The 17,096-nt window shown below is 45.6% G+C and overlaps 1 protein-coding gene across 1 annotated transcript in view; it reads left to right on the plus strand.

The window, feature by feature from the left end:
- The window catches only part of LOC138452344 (G protein-activated inward rectifier potassium channel 4-like), an 855,022-nt gene that overhangs the window by 437,586 nt on the left and 400,340 nt on the right, over positions 1–17,096 (plus strand). Inside the window, exon 3 of the mRNA XM_069604965.1 lies at positions 5,071–5,141. The gene's annotated coding sequence lies outside the window, so the exon portion shown is untranslated. The remainder of the gene's footprint in view (positions 1–5,070; positions 5,142–17,096) is intronic.

Genomic DNA, 17,096 nt, shown 5'->3' on the forward strand with positions numbered 1-17,096 from the left:
TGTGAACAAGCTTTGTGAACAAGGGATGCAGTTTTTAAATGGATTTTATTTTGGGTGGACAGCCGGTTATTTTGGCGCCTGATGTTAGATATATGCGATCTTTTGGACACACCAAGAGCTGCTCGCAGGGCATTGTTTTGTAGCATTTGGATTCTGTGAAGGATAGATTTGTTGGCACCAATGTAGAGGGCATTTCTAATATGACAGTGCTTCCAAATGTTCTAGAGTCCCAGAAGTGTTCATCATCACAACTGACATTTACACACAACCATATTATTATCAGGTAGTTGAGTGTGACTTAATTAAAAGTAAGTGCAAACAAAGTAGATTCAACTAATTTTACTGAAATCTTTGATTTAAAAAAATCTGGGCAGGTATCGTGGCATGCCTTGCTGAATAATAACAGTGCACAAATGGTTTAATTTTTTAATGCTCAAACTATTTGCAAGTATCACCACCTCCACACGTGCTTAAATTACTGTAAAAGACACACCTTTGAATAAATACAACCTCTTTTCAAACCTGGTCCCCCCCTTCTGAGATCCAATACATGTGATCAGGGTTAAAGCCACACAAGAGTTGTCAAGTCTTCCATTCCATGCAACAGAAAGCCATTGGGGGCCTGATTCTAATCCTGTGAGCAAAATGGCGTTTACACCCGAGATGCTCCATGCCTGAAATCGCCACCCACATTCTAAGGGGGGTGAAATAAATGATTAAGTGCAGTTTTGAAGTCCACTTCTTCACTGTGCTGAGAAACTGATGCTGCAGTATCTGCGAACATTCTCCAATTGCAGCGACTCAGAGGCTGATTCTGAGCTTCTTGTAAAATAACAAAAGTCTAATTCTGTGATGGAAAGACACCTTTCCTATTTGCTCAACATTCTCTGTCCATGTAAATCAAGGCACATAGTACATAGGAAATAAGAAAAGTATTGGTCCATCACAGAATGACATTTTTCTTATGCCTCATGAAACTCAAGATGTTTTTCTTCTCAAGAACGACACCTCACAGTGTGACGATAATTATCACCTTTTTATCCTGGCGCAGAAAGAGTGCTCTGTCTTCTGAATACATTCCCCTGCCAGCTCCATGAGGCAGTTGGCAGGGGAGTTGCTGTGCCATAAATCACGGCTTTGCATGAGTGGTGGAATTGATATATAGCACAGTGCTCTGGTTAGTTTAGAATTCATTGCCAACACTTTTCCTGTTTACTATCCACCTCCAAATCAGGACCTCTGTGCTGATTTATCTTGGAAATCTGGAATTTGTAGTCCAAAGTTAAAAATAGAAAATGCAAAAATACAAGTCTCAGAATTCATTCCAATAAAAACAGGAGAGGATGGCCTTCTCACGCTTGAAATTGGGAAACCTCATAGCTCTGCAAACACTAGCTCAGTTCCTGAGTTTCAATGCTATGAAGCTTGATGGAGAGACAATCAATTTAACCATACTCATAGTGTAGAACCATATTGATTTTCTGTTATCTACTGCTTCACAAAATTACAAAGCATCATCAACAGATAAAATCAATTTTGCATACATTGGTCACAAACGTCATAGGATACAATGATCTCTTATTAACTATGGAAGTAATTCATAACAAACATATACTAAATGCAACTAATAACATAGTACAAAAGTCTGTCTATCTCTTATCTAAAACATCATTCTCACAAAACCTTGCTCTTACATCTGTTTTATCCAATTAACAAAGGCTATATCCTATATCCTATCTAGGTAAATATTTGTGGAACCAATATACATTATCACCATTATGAATATATTCACAAATTAATATACAAACACAACATTAATTCAGAAAAATTGACAAAGAAAATCCAAATGGTCGACATTCCTCTATGACAAATTTCGAAAAACATGACAGGGAAAACAATTCAACTGTCTCAATTCCCTGGCATGTACATGTTGCTGTCTTTCTCTTTCCCTTAGCGCGCAAACTTTCATCAGGGGGTATCCAATCACTCCTTAAATCATCCTGTGTGTTAACTTTAATTCTAACATCTCACAGAATCTTGAAATCAAGCTGTAGAAAGAACAAAACTCATTACTCATTTTCTAATATATAATAACAGAGTAGTCAATTGATGAACTATTGGTTGAGGGATATTAAGATCCCTTCTTGTGTCCCACAACCATTTACAGATTAAATTCCCTCTTAATGGGCATCTCAATTTGAAATACAATACTAAAGAATGGGGTAACTGGAGATTCAGTCAACTTTAACATTATTTTCTTTACTCTGTCATCTAATACATCCTATATTATTGATGATTTACTGCTTACCTTTGCTTCTTCTATGTATGTGTATGCACTACATATCTTCTTTAGTACTTCCCTGGAGTCAATATATCATTATTCCTTCTTAGCAAATGTAGCCATACGTTTCGTAGCTATATAAAACGAATCAAGAATTTCACTTATATTCAGTAGACTGATAATGTTTCTAGAAAATCTTTTGCAAAAACCCTTTATAGCAAAGTTCTGCCTTAATTCACTCACATCTTGGGGACCAATTCATTTACCACTTTCCGACTTGACGAATCCGCCACAATGTAGTGTTCCCCATCTAAGGAATACAACTGATAATCGCACAATAATGTCCATAAGAACTAAATAACTATTGGGAATTGTAGTTTGTTTTTATATCGTGCCACAAACGATTCTTTCCATCCATCTGACTATTACCTACAGGTTAAATGTTAAATTTGTAGACAAACAAGAGTACTAATCCCATCAATGTGACTCAAAAGATTTGTGATGGTTTTGAATGATTTTTAATGACCTTTAAATCAGCAATTGGAAACCTCTCAAGAGAAACTATTCCTGTTAGCCCCAATTCAATATGGAGTTATTTGTGCATCAAGATATATATTATTATTGCAAAACAGTCCTTTATATTAGTAGATAGTGGGGACAATCAAACAGCCACATTGGAAGGATGATGACTAACTTATATGTCTGTTAGATTAATTGTATAAGCCTGAACTGAAGAGTACATCTTAAAAACAAGCAATAGCCATGTGTGTTTCTGCTGTGCGTTACCGTTTCACTATTCATGACAAGGATGCCCTCCATTTTTAAAATGAAGAGAAAACCACCCCACAGAATGGAAATAAGGATATTTCCTCAAAAGGAAGCAAACTGTTTTATGCAGGACAAGTTTGGCCCAGGGTCACATCTGCACTATGGACAGCATAACCTTCGCGGATGGTTGCTGCTCTGTAACACACGGTAACTGGTAACAACAGCCAAGTGTGTCCATTGCTCTAATGGCTGCCACCAATAGGAAATCATTAATGAACCCCCGCACTGATATGGCGTTAATGATGGGTGTATCTCCGAGCTGTACAAGCAATATAGATTGCAGAATAATATGTCAATCTGTGTACAGTTCCGAGCTGCCATTACAAGGTGACATGCACCAGGTCCAGAGGGGCGGATGTGACCTAGGTGAAGCCGGTCTCAGTGAGCCACGAGCAGATCTCTCAGCATGGTGCTCCCTCTCTTCACGGCAGTCCCATGCTTAGAGGGTGCCACCCACACCATTCCCCTCCTCAGTTCTCTCCTTTACTGGGCCACGCTTGACAGACGTGGCCCAGATCCCTGACAACTCCTCCCCAAACGCACACTGACTTCTTTACTTTTGGGGTATTGGGCCCCAGATGGTGCAATCTTTGCTAGGCCACATCTGGGAGAAGCGGCCACGCCTCTCCCCCTCACTGCCCATGGCAGCTTCTTTTTGGGCAGACCACGCCCTGCAGACATTGGCCGGACTGTGTAGCAAGCCCCACCCCTTCCTTCTCCCCTAGCTCGTACGTGCTCATTACTGAGTTTGTTTGAAACGCACAACAAACAACATGATACCTAACTGCTGGTTAAAATAATGAAACTTTTCAATTAGATCTTAGATAGTTTTCAACATCTGATTAAAAATGTTCAGGGTTTTGACCAGCAGGTGGAGATTTTACTTTTTGTTCTTAGTTAATTTAAACAAGAAAGGGTGCACTAATAGCCATATAGACTACGCACTCTACCCCTACTGGAAGATATGGACCCATAAACCTTGTTAAACACAGGCCTTTAACTCACCTTTCAGGGACATAACTCCCAGTGCGACCCTCGGCTAGGTCTATGACACTTAACCATATACTTTTAAGAGCAACGAGGATCATAAAAGGAGTCTACACTCCACCCTTTGGGTTCTACGGGACATTAGACGCCTGCACATCTCTCTAAATGCCATTGCTGTGTTGTTCTCCAGAGCCCATGGATTTTGAAAACGTTGTATAAAGTAGGTTAAAAAAAGTAAATAAAAGTAATAAAATGGGGTCATCTGCTACTGCACCGCAGAACTAGATGCCAATAATTCTGGCATAGAATATGTCAGCCCAGGAAGCCATGCCAGTGGATACAACTTCCGTGGAACGCCTAGCTTGAAATGCAGCAAGAGGGGCTTGCAGCCATACATGTTCATCCTCTGCGCTCCTACGACCTGCAGTGGGAAAGGGACACTCGAGCCACATTGTGTTCCATGTGAAAGGTTAGTTCTGCAACTTAGAAGGGCTTTTAAGTGTGTATGCCTGGTTTTATACTGAAAAACTTTGGAAGGTTTTGGCGTTTTACGGGCACTGTCAGAAATATCGTTAGTTCTGGAATAGGGTACATATAAATAGGTTACAGTTGTAAGAAGTTGATTGTTGTGGGGTTGTCTTTATGAGCTGCCCCTCTGCTCAGCTAAATATTGTACACTTAGAAGTGATATTGAATGCGACACTAGGGTAGGGAGTGACAGGTGTAGAAAAGAAATGATCTTTGTATGTAACAGCCAGATCTGTGCATGTACTCAATGCTTATGGCGAAGTATGTGGTAAACACGTTTAAAGTATTACAGACAGCACTACCACAGGTATATTGTGTTCATACCTCTTAACCTGTTTGCTCTTCAAGGCAAGTCAAATCAGATGTTTTGGCAGGTGATTAAACAGAAATTAAGGGAAATGCATCTCCAAAGATATGTAAACCTATCAAAATCTTCTTTCTTTCAGATCCGAAAATCTTGGAAAGCATGAAGCTACAAAGATGAAGAATGAACAGAAAAGAAAGAACCCTGGTGCAGGTGATTAAATCAATGGGGAGGTTGGGCTACTCTGGGGAATCGTTCACTGAATTATTGTATTACCTTTTACGTGTTGGCTATGAGGGGCGCTTTAGCGCCACCTTTAAGCAGAAACGATTGCATTGGAGTATAACTAGGAGGAGGTGGCATATGAGGAGGAACACAATGCATGTAGGCGTTGTTTGGTTGTTTACCCACCCATTCAATACCCATGGCCATACTAGACCCTGTGTCCATTCCCCACCCAAAGCACACCCTCCTGGGATCAATTTCAGCTAGCTTAAGCAAGCCTTGTCACCAATGTTGGAGCTCACAGTGTTTCTTCAAGGCTGTCTTCTGTGATCTTATGGTATAATTGAAGTTGGAAACGCACTATTGGTGTAATAAAAATGTCTTAGTCAGGTCTGCGTTTAGTCACTTTATTTTTAAGTAGTATGCGCGTCCTTCACTGATGGCATGTTTTAAACAAGCTCAGGCAAATCTAGCAGTGTTGGCTTGTGTATGGCTATTAGATAAGCATTTGCACAGGGCTGCTATTATATGGTCAGGTACTTGCACATTTTGGAGTTTCTACCACCAATGAGCAGTTGGTACCATTATGGAAGTCCCATGTCTACATAAAAGCCGAAACTGCTGATTTGACCGATTTATTGAGCATTTGTTAGGCATCTATACAACAAAATGGTGTTTCCAGACACCACAAGGCTAAGGGGGGGGCGAGTTGGGCTAGGAAAATAATAATGGCAAAAGAAAACAGTAAATGTACATTCCCTTGTGACATTCGGACGTTCAAGTGCAGTGAAGGAAGTGCTGCTGCAGTTCCTTCACTGCACTTGCATGTCAGGGGAGAGGGAGAGGGAACGGAGGGAGCCAGGTATCAGTAAGTGCTGATGAGGGCCCAGAAAGGAAAGTGCAGAGGGAAACAATATAGCCATATGTCAGTGTGGTCTCAAGGTACTTCAAAGTTTCGGTCATAACATCAACCTTCAGCATTTCACAATGATATACTGGTGACAACTTGTTGACTTTTAGATACACAGGTCTATCATAGAATCTATTTTAGCAATTGTGATGTTAGTACCAGAGTGAATTTGGATAAGCATGACATCCTAATTTGAGACATAGCACGTCTGGTGTGCTATGACTCAAATTGTCACCAGTATATTACACATGTTGTCACCAGTATATTATTGTGAAATGCTGAAGGTTGATGTTATGACCGAGACTATGAAGTACCTTGAGACCACACCGACATATGGCTACATTGTTTGTCTTGTATTTTAGCCGGACCATTGACTTACCTGGCCCTGTGATGGTCGTTTTAACGATTTGAATATGAATTAAAATTGTGTTTTTTTTATACCCACGTGTATGTGATCAATGCAGCTAGTGAAAATAAGAATCACTACTCTCCTGACAGTGTGCTTTGTGAGACAGTTCCTTCCTCACACACCCTTGCCCCCGAAAAAAAAGAGGAAACCCTTCTTGCTCAAACTATTAACTAAGTGCAGAGGGAAGCCAGGGGAGGAGGCTGTGGGCTAAGTGCGGGGCTGGAGGAACCCAGGGTGGGATGCACAGCATCAGGTAGGGGGCCCACAAGGGCAGTGCTAGGGGTCTGGGGGTCCTGGTGTTGACTGGGTACAGGCCTGGTAACCTGTGAGATTCATGAAGGTCAGCAGCAGTGGGGTGATTAGCAGGGAAGGGAAAGAGAGAAAGAGGTGGAGAAAAGTATAGTTTTGAGAAGTTACCCAGAACTTGAGGTGGTATGACTCAAATCTGAGAGCGGAAGGGGGCTATTCCAAAGTGAAGCACCAGCCGAACAGACAGATCTGCCACCCACTCTCGGCTTGGAGAAGCATTTGACAAGTAGAGAGTTGGAGTTAGAGGAGTGGAGGGCTCTGGCAGTGGGGTATTTAGGGAGAGAAAGTTGGAGATAGCGTGTTCCCAGGCCTCGGAATGCCTTGTGGATGATACAGATGGTCTTGAATTTGATCCTCGCAGCTACAGGGAGCCAGTGAAGAGATCTTAGGCAGGATAGATACGTCCCTGGGCTTGAGGCCAAGGATACGTCTTGCAGCCCTCTTCTGGATTAGCTGATTGAGGTGTAGGGAAGAAAGGAGGAGATTGGGGAAGAGGCTGTTGCACTTGTCCAGCCTAGAGTGCAAGGGCTCTGAAAACATTGAGCTTCTGGGGAAAGGTGAGGAAAGGGAGAATGCCTCTAAGAAGGTAAAGCTGGAAGTGGGCCTTCTTGGCAAGGTCCAAGATGTGAGAATTGAAGGAGAGAGAGGAGTAGAAGATGACCCTGAGGTTTTTGGCATCACAAGATAGTGAGCATAGAGAGCCCAAGGAAGGTGGCAGGAAAGCAGGTTGCCGGAGTCCCAATAAGAAGGATCTTACTAGCATTAAGACAGAGGTCATTAGCCACACACCATGCCTGGATAGAGGAAAAACAGTTGGGGATGAGAGAGGAGGAAGAGGAGGTAGTAGAGGGAAGTTTGAAGGAAAGCAGTGGGTCATCAGCATAACTCTGGAAAGTAGGAGAGAAGGAGATCAGGTGAGCAAGAGGGGTGAGATAGATATTGAAAAGCCATGGCGATAGGATAGAGCCCTGGGGGACGCCAAAGGAGTAGAGAGAAGTGGATGAGGAGAAAGGGCCAAGCTACAGCTCGGAGGGGTGTTTAGTAAGGAAAGAGGTTAGCCAACCCAGCTCCCGATCCATGATGCAGAGGGTATCTGTCATGCACCAGCCCTGGAAGATAGCTTACCGTTGGAAGTACTACTAACATGGATTCCATCAGCAAGACCAACGGTCTAGCTTATTCCAAGATGGCAGACGGAACCTATAGCTGGCTGATCAAACTAGCGCACGGCGCGTTGTGTCGTATGTGTTACCTGCACTGCCAGTCTCTTTCAGCGACTAGCATTACTCCGTCTCCCGTATTACTTTGCTTTTGACTTTCCTGTCCCTTGCCACTCGTGGTGTCTAATGGTTTTCAGGTAAGGTGATCGGGGACTTTTCTAGCTACTTTAGCTTTCACTACGCGTTCCCTTTCTCCACGCGTATTCTGTGTACTTGTCTCTCTCTGCAACCCTCTTAGTCTCCGCCGTCATATCCCTCTCCAGAGTCGGGAGACTTCTATCTTTACTCTGTTCTATCCTAATTTTCGTGTTCCCTCTATTGTTACCTTTTCTGTTCAGTCCTTACCTGCATCATTACCTCTGTGCAGTATCTTTCACGGTAGTCCGCTATACCGTTTAATCCTACGGACCCCCTAAACCGGGTCCAGAAGGCTCCAGCAACAGCCTCTTCTGTTTACATCGGAGCTTCACGTCTGTAGTGTCAGCTGACCAGATTCCCCACTTCTGCAAGTCTTCTGGTTTATCATCGGACCTTCCGTTTACTACAGTCTTGGAATTCATCCGGGTTTTTTCAGCCAAACGGCTTTTTCCCCATTTTTAGGGCGTGCTCCTCGCTCGGGTTACCTCCGGATCTGTACTATATTCAGACCACGGAGGCGACCGAGGGAGCGCGGTCCTACTTATGTCAAAAAAAGGAGAAGAAGCCTGGACAAGGGACGAAGAGAAAGACCAAGAAGAAGAGCTCAGTCAAGGTAGAGGAAGTACCTGAGCATACAGGTGAGGAGGAGTCAGGGGAGGAGGAGAGCCCGTCTGACAGTATACAACGCCAAAAGAAGGAAATGGCATCTCCGGAACAAATCCAAGAGATGTGTAACACCATACAAGGCCTTAGAGCTGATATGCAATCACTCCATGCTGAGAACCTCCTTCTTCGACAACAAGCTGCGGCTCGGGAAGCCAGCAGAGATGACCTACCTCCAATGCCCTTTACCTATGGTAAATACGACGGAAATCCGAAATACATTAAGGATTTTCTAGATGCCTGCTCGGTTTATTTCTCTTTTAGACCTCGAGCATTTGAGTCCGGAAGGGCTCGAGTTGGATTCCTCATAGCCAATCTGGCTGGAAGTGCCCTGGCATGGGCGACCCCTTTAGTTACCGGCCAAGACCCAATGGTGAATAACTATGCCCTGTTCGTACAAGGATTCAAAAACAGATTTGAGCACTCTGACGTATAGTATTCTAAGTACGACGCCTTCCTCGAGGTCAAACAGGGGAATCAAGATTTACAAGGTTATATTGCACAATTCCAGGCCCTGGCCGTGTCAACTGGATGGCCAGATACTGCAAGACAGGCCTTATTCAGACGAGGCTTAAATGAAGAACTTAAGGATGAGCTGGCTCGAGTGATTCGGCCTAACAGCTTTCAAGAACTAGTTACCCTAGTACTCCAGATTGATTTCCGTCTTCAGGAAAGGTGGAAAGAAAGGAGAAGAGGAAGGGGAACGACCTCTCAGTATAGCCCCCCACAGGGAAGAAGAGAACATCCTACCTTGGAGGAACCCATGCAGATAGGTTCTACCCGAGGACCTCTTACCAAGGCCGAAAGGAGGCGAAGACAGGACCTGGGTCTCTGTATGTACTGTGGGTCAGCGAAACATACTCTCAAGGACTGTCCTGTCATACCCTCTAAGCGACAGGGAGACGCCAGACCCCAGGTGATTGCAAGGGAGACCATGGGGAAGACAGTCCAAACCCTTGCAATCTTACCCGAACTACCCCAGAAGGAGTAGAAGATAACTGATTGATGGTGTTCCAAGTTACGTTTACTTGCAGACCAGGGCAAGAACTCTCGGTATTGGCCATGCTGGACTGCGGAGCGGCAGGAAACTTCATCAATGTGACCTGGGCCCAGGAGAACAAGATCCCACTAAGAGAAAAGGACAGACCCGTACCAGTAGAGGGGGTGGACGGGCGTCCTCTAACTTCTGGACCCATTACTATGGAGACCATTCCCATTACGATCGGAATGGAGTATCATGTCAAGACTCTTCGCTTTGATGTAATCGGAGCAGCCCATTTTCTGTTGATTCTGGGAATCCCATGGCTGAGAAGACATAATCCCAGAATCGACTGGACAAGGAACAAGATCAATTTCGACTCAGACTTTTGTCAAGAACACTGCTTGAATCCGAGGGACTCCTCGATAGAAGTTCGATCCAGTCTGGCCAATGTTCAAGGAAGCCTCTTGGTATCCTCCTTACCTAAGCACTACCAGTCTTTTGCTAGAGTATTCAAAGATCTTAACCCTAGACTCCTCCCGCCTCCTCACAATGAGGACTGCAGCATAGACCTCAAGGAAGAAGCTTCACTTCCTTTTGGACACATGTATCCGCTATCCTTGGCCGAAAAGGAAGCCTTGAAGGAATACCTAGCTGCCAACTTGGAAAACGGCTTTATCAGACCATCGAGATCATCAGGAGGAGCATCATTGTTTTTCATTTCTAAGAAGGACTCGAGGGAATTACGCCCCTGTATTGATTACAGGGGTCTGAACAGTATAGCCATTCGAGACAGATACCCAATGCCACTTATCAGAGACATTCTCGAGGCGGTCAGAGACTCCAAGGTGTTTACCAAACTCGACCTCCGAGGAGCATATCACTTGTTAAGGATCAAGAATGGGGACGAGTGGAAGACGGCATTCAGAACACCGTTGGGGTTGTTAGAATATTGCGTTATGCCATTCGGCCTGGTGAATGCCCCTGCTGTGTTCCAGCGTTTTGTTGACAGGATTTTCGCGGATATGTTATACATATCAGTTGTCGTATACTTTGATGATATACTGATTTTCTCTCCTTCCTTGGCTGAACATCGTGCCCATGTAAGTGAGGTTCTCCGCAGACTTTTAGAGAACAACCTGTTTGCAAAGCCGGAGAAGTGTCAATTCGAGGCCTCGAAGGTACCTTATTTGGGATTCATATTATCCGCCAAGGGAATCCGCATGGACCCAGCCAAGGTTCAAGCTATAGACCAATGGCCAGAACCCTCCTCAGTCAAGGAGATTCAACGTTTCTTAGGTCTGGCGAATTTCTATCACAGGTTCATACCAAGGTTCTCTGACCTCGTATTGCCCATCACCAATCTCCTCAAGAAGGGAGTAGCTTTCCATTGGGGACCCTCCGCTCAGGAAGCCTTCAGGAACCTAAAAGGATTTTTTACCTCTGCTCCTGTTCTGGTCCAGCCTGATCAGAGTAAACCCTTTGTTCTGGAGACAGATGCCTCTGGGGTTGCCTTGGGAGCCGTCTTGTTACAGAAGGGAACTGATGAGTTGGAACACCCGATTGCTTATTAATCTCGTACCTTGACAGGAAGCGAAAGGAACTACTCGGTACTCGAGAGAGAACTGTTGGCTATACGAAGTGCCTGCCAAGAATGGAAACATCTTCTACAGGGAGCCTTACATCAGTTCATAATCCGTACGGATCATCGAAATCTGAAGGTTCTTCAACAGATGGAGTTCAGAAACTCAAGACATGCTCGTTGGGCATACTAATTCTCTAACTTCGACTTCCAGATCACCGACATACCGGGATCTCAAAACAGTGTCGCTGACGCCTTATCCCGAAGTTGGGCTAATGAGGAACTATCTGAGGTGAAGACGGAGAAGATCCTGCCAAGACACCACCTCCTTATGATTGCCAATCTTTTCCTTCAAGAGGTCAGAGAGAAACAATTTCACAGTTCCCAGGAAGAGAAGAACTCCTGCCAGTTGCAGGAACGTGGGGGATTGTGGTTCCATCAATCGGCTTTGTTTCTTCCCACACCCTCTTTGAGAAAACAAGCCATTGGGTTTTGTCATGACCTACCCCTAGCCGGACATAAGGGAGAAAAGGCAACGTTTGAGCTGGTCTCCAGGAGCTTTTGGTGGCCGGCTATGCGAAGAGACATAACGTATTATGTTTCTTCGTGTCCCACCTGCACGATCAACAAGACCTCCCGTCATAGACCACATGGTCTCTTGCACCAAGCTAAGGCACCTACACATCCCTGGGAAGATCTCTCACTGGACTTTATATTGGAACTTCCCATCTCTAAGGAGAAGACCGCTATTCTAGTGATAGTAGATTTGTTCACTAAGCTGGCACATTTCATATCCCTTTCAGGGGTTCCTTCTGCCTCAGAGACAGCTACCGTCTTCCTTCGTGAGGTGGTTAGATTACATGGGTTACCACGTTCTATCATATCCGACAGAGGGACGCAATTTACCTCAAAGTTCTGGAACTCATTATGCACCCAACTGGGTATCCAAAAAGCCCTGTCTTCTGGGTTTCACCCGCAAACCAACGGGCAGACAGAGAGGTTAAATGCCAACCTAGAACAGTATCTTCGCTGTTTTTGTAACAAGGAACAAGACGATTGGGCAGTTCTGCTGCCTATGGCGGAATTCGCTTATAATAACACCTACCACACTGCCATCAGAATGAGTCCTTTCAAGTGCACGTATGGATATCATCCTCACCACCTACCAGGAACTTCCATTCTCAGATGTCAGACCACCACTCCCGCTTTGGAAAGGATGCTCACTGATCTCCACCGTACCCACAAGGAAGCCTTACAAACACTAGAGGACAGCCGCAAGACATACAAGACCGATGCTGATGCCAAACGCAGTGCCATTCCTCTTTGGAAGCCGGGGGATCTGGTCTGGCTCTCTACAAGATATCTTCCCCGGTGGGCGCATATGGGAAAGATTGCAGCCAGATATATAGGTCCCTATCAGATTCAGTCTCAAATCAATCCAGTGGCCATCCGATTAAAGCTACCTCACGCCTTGCGGCGGATACATCCTGTCTTCCATTCCTCCCTACTCAAGACACATAAAGAAGATCCTTTTAAGAGTTCTAGGAGAAGACCCATTGTCACACCTCAGGAGGAACCGGAAGAATATGAAGTGGATAGAATAGTGGATTCCCGTTACAGGAAAGGAACATTACAATATTTGATCCACTGGAAGGGCTATCCTATAGCCAAAAGAACATGGGAACCAAGAACCCATGTGAATGCCCCCAGACTTGTACAGCGTTTCCATAGACTGTATCCAGGGAAACCAGGAGGAAGCAAGTATAGAAGGGGGCATACTGTCATGCACCAGCCCTGGAAGATAGCTTACCGTTGGAAGTACTACTAACATAGATTCCATTACCAAGACCAATGGTCTAGCTTAAATCAAGAGGGCCGACGGAACCTATAACTCGCTGATCAAACTAGCGCATGGCGCGTTGTATCGTATGTGTTACCTGCGCTGCTAGTCTCTTTCAGCGACTAGCATTACTCTGTCTCCCGTATTACTTTGCTTTTGCCTTTCCTGTCCCTTGCCACTCGCGGTGTCTAATGGTTTTTAGGTAAGGTGATCGGGGACTTTTCTAGCTACTTTAGCTTTCACTACTCGTTCCCTTTCTCCATGCGTATTCCGTGCACTTGTCTCTCTCTGCAACCATCTTAGTCATATCCCTCTCTAGTGTCGGGAGACTTCTATCTTTACTCTGTTCTATCCTAATTTTCGTGTTCCCTCTGTTGTTACCTTTTCTGTTCAGTCCTTACCTGCATCATTACCTCTGTGCAGTATCTTTCATGGTAGTCCGCTATACCGTTTAATCCTACGGACCCCCTACACCGGGTCCAGAAGGCTCCAGCAACAGCCTCTTCTGTTTACATCGGAGCTTCGCGTCTGTGGTGTCAGCTGACCAGATTCCCCACTTCTGCAAGTCTTCTGGTTTATCATCGGACCTTCCCATTACTACAGTCTCGGAATCCATCAGGGTTTATTCTGCCAAACAGCTTTTTCCCCATTTTTAGGGCGTGCTCCTCGGGTTACCTCTGGATCTGTACTATACCACGGAGGCGGCCGAGGGAGCGCGGCCCTACTTACGTCAAAAAAAGGAGAAGAAGCCTGGACAAGGGACAAAGAGAAAGACCAAGAAGAAGAGCTCAGTCAAGGTAGAGGAAGTACCTGAGCATACAGGGGAGGAGGAGTCAGGGGAGGAGGAGAGCCCGTCTGACAGTATCACAAAGCCATTTCATGATGATAGAATGGTTGACTGTGTCAAAGGCAGAGTAGAGATCGAGAAGAATGAGGACAGCAGGAGAGTTAGAGTCAAGATTTGCAAGAATGTCTTCACAGGTGTTCAGGGGAGCAGTTTCCATTCCTCTGGATGCCTGGAATACAAATTGGCAAGTACGGTATGAAGGATCAGTTCGTGGAGGAACAGCTTCTCCGAGAGTTTACCCAGGAAGGGGGTGGTGGAGATGGGGCGATAGTTAGCCGGGCAGGAAGAGTCAGCAGACAGCTTTTTTAGTAGAGGGTGCACAAGCGAATGCTTGAGAGCTAGAGGAGAAGAGCCAGTGGTGAATGAGTGGTTACAGAAAGAGGCTAGGGCTAGGGCAAAAGTGGAGACGTTGTCCTTAATGGTTCTAGAAGAGCAGGGGACCACCTGTTTGGAAGAGACATTCACAGAGCGGACAACTTTAGAGATCTCATCGGTGCCATGCGAAGGAGACTGCAGCAGTGGAGGGAGCAGCACCAAGGGAGTAGGAGCGAGAGTGGAGGTGGGGGTTGTGGAGAGTGAGGACAGGATGTCCTGAGTTTTTGAAGCGAAATGGGAGGCCAAAATGGTGCAGAGAGCCTGGGAAGGAAAGGAACAGGTGGAGACTGCAGTTGGATTGGCAAGTTCCTTGCAGATTTTGAAAAATTAGGTTGTGTTGTTTGTGGCTCCAGAGATGCGGGCTTGGATGTGGGTTCTCTTCTTTGAATGGATAGAGAAATGGTATTGCTTTTAGAGCAGGCGGCAGGCCAGTTTTTCAGAGGAAGAACCCAAGGTCTGCCACTTCCGTTCGGCAACTCTGCACTTATGTTTTCAGAGATGCTAGATCAGAGTCATACCAGTTATTGCCCTTGGAGGCAGATTTCAGGCGGATCCTCATGACAGGGTGAAGGATGTCAAAGGTGTTAGAGATGGAGAGGTGGAGGTTAGTAAAGACAGAGTCAGAGGGCGAGTCAGGAGCAGGGGAGGGGGATGAAAGTGGAGACAAAAGCAGCGACTGACACTCATTTCATCAGTCGAATGATGGTGAAGGAGGTTGGCAGTGCGGCAGTGGCTCAGATAGGTGGCTGAGGGGCCCCAAGTGGGAGGAGATGAGAGAGTGGTCAGACCAGGAAAAGGGGGCTGATGAACGGATTAGAGATAGGGATGTCTCCATGGATGAAGGCATTCAGAATGTGTCCGGATGCATGGGTCGAACCCGAAAGGGAGAATAGTGAGAGAGACGGAGTCACAGAGGTCAATGAACTGTGAGGTGGCTGACTCAGGAGATTTGAGGTGGATATTGAAGTCACAGAGGAGGAGGAGGAGGTTGGAACTAGAGGTCCAGAGGGAGGAGGTGAGGTCAGCCCATTCAGAGAGGAAGAGAGAGATAGGGTCCAGAGCCTGTAGATGGAGGCAGGGGTGAAAGAGAGAGTTGGTGAGGCCCCAAGCCTATGTACAGGCTTTAAAAAATCCAGGCCACTCCACCTCTGTGCCGGTTGGGTTTGGAGAGGATTTTGTAGCACTCAGGAAGGAGGGTGTTAAGAGCAGTGACAGGGCTGGCATTGAACACATCTCAGTAAGGGTGAGGACATCAAGGTCAAGGTATTCAAGAAGAAGACAGATGTCATAGGAGTGTTTGACAGCAGAGTGAGCGTTCAGAGTGGCTACGTGAAGCTGAGTACCACCTTTGAAAGTTTTCCAAGGAGGTGTACAGGGGCGTGGTACTCCCGTTGGTGGTGGCGGAGATGATATATGAGAGGAGGAAGGAGGGTAGCAGGCGAAGGGATGAAGTCAATGAGAGAGGACAGGCACTGGTCTAGGAGGAGAATAGTAAGTTAAGAACCTTGGGCCATGATAGTGCTATTGGGGTAGATATTAATGATGCACCATTAATGGGAGAAGAGGAGAAAGAGGAGAGAGTGGAGACCAGGTGGGGAGTCCATAGGTCCGGGCAAGGGAACAGAAGACAGGATGTTAGTAATACTCTGCCTGGAAGTAGCATTGACATAGGTGTCAGCAATAGATAGGCCTGGGTTGGAGGCCAGGAGAGCTTTTTAAGCTTGTTTCTTCTCGACTTCGTGGGCGAGAGAGGATAGTTAATAGAGTAGCAGTTAGAAAAGGTAGGGGAGCTAGACAGTGCCCTGTAGCGAGAAAAGGTAGGGGAGGTAGAAAGTGCCCTGCAGCGATAGCGGGCGAGACAGACAGGGGTGCTGCACAGTACACAAATTAACTCACCAGTCGGCCTAGCAGCCAGGCAGGCACAGATGAAGGGGGTGCTTTAAACAAGATATGCACTGGGTAGCAGGGATTTGATAGCAGGGTAGCAGGTTGTTTGCATTGCCAATGCTTGTTTAATTACACAAATCCATGACTGACTCCAAAACACACTTGGACTTTATTTTTTAATGAGTGGGTTTCATGTATGCATTAATGAAAATGAGTACCCGGCGAAGGACAATCAGATTGTTACAATCAATCTGATTGCCTCCCTCGCCAGGTCGTTACCCAGCAGGGTAAGACCTACCTTTAAGAGGGACCCGCATCGCGTCCCTCACTGTTCCTGTGCTTTCTCCATCTGGCCCTCATCGAAAGGTAGAAGAGACTACACGTAGTCCCTTCTCCCGGATCCGTGGTGACCATTTTTTGCCAATAATTTTTTCTAGAGTTGAGAAACGGTTGCAATGCTGTGTCTCAACTCGAGAAAAATGTATATTAGTACCCAGTTACAACTTCCCCGGGCACTGAGAGCAATAGAACCCTCATAGGGGTGGGGGCATTTCCGGTTGGGTAATGCCTCTGGACTACGTTAATGTTCTAACTATTGCTACGGGCCATTACCCTAGCGGTAATGCCTCAGGTTCTATAGCTTTAGTAGTAAGGGTAAAGCCCTTATTTACTGCATTTTCTGTAGCCTGCGCCAAAGAACATTCTGGGGATTCTAAAGCTCCTAATGCAGCTCCTAATGCAGATACATGGCATCTTGGATGCTTCATTTTTTGTTGTCATCAAG

Source organism: Ambystoma mexicanum, chromosome 1p (assembly GCF_040938575.1).
Source record: "Ambystoma mexicanum isolate Mex_15411 chromosome 1p, UKY_AmexF1_1, whole genome shotgun sequence".
In the NCBI taxonomy this organism is placed as follows: Eukaryota; Metazoa; Chordata; class Amphibia; order Caudata; family Ambystomatidae; genus Ambystoma; species Ambystoma mexicanum.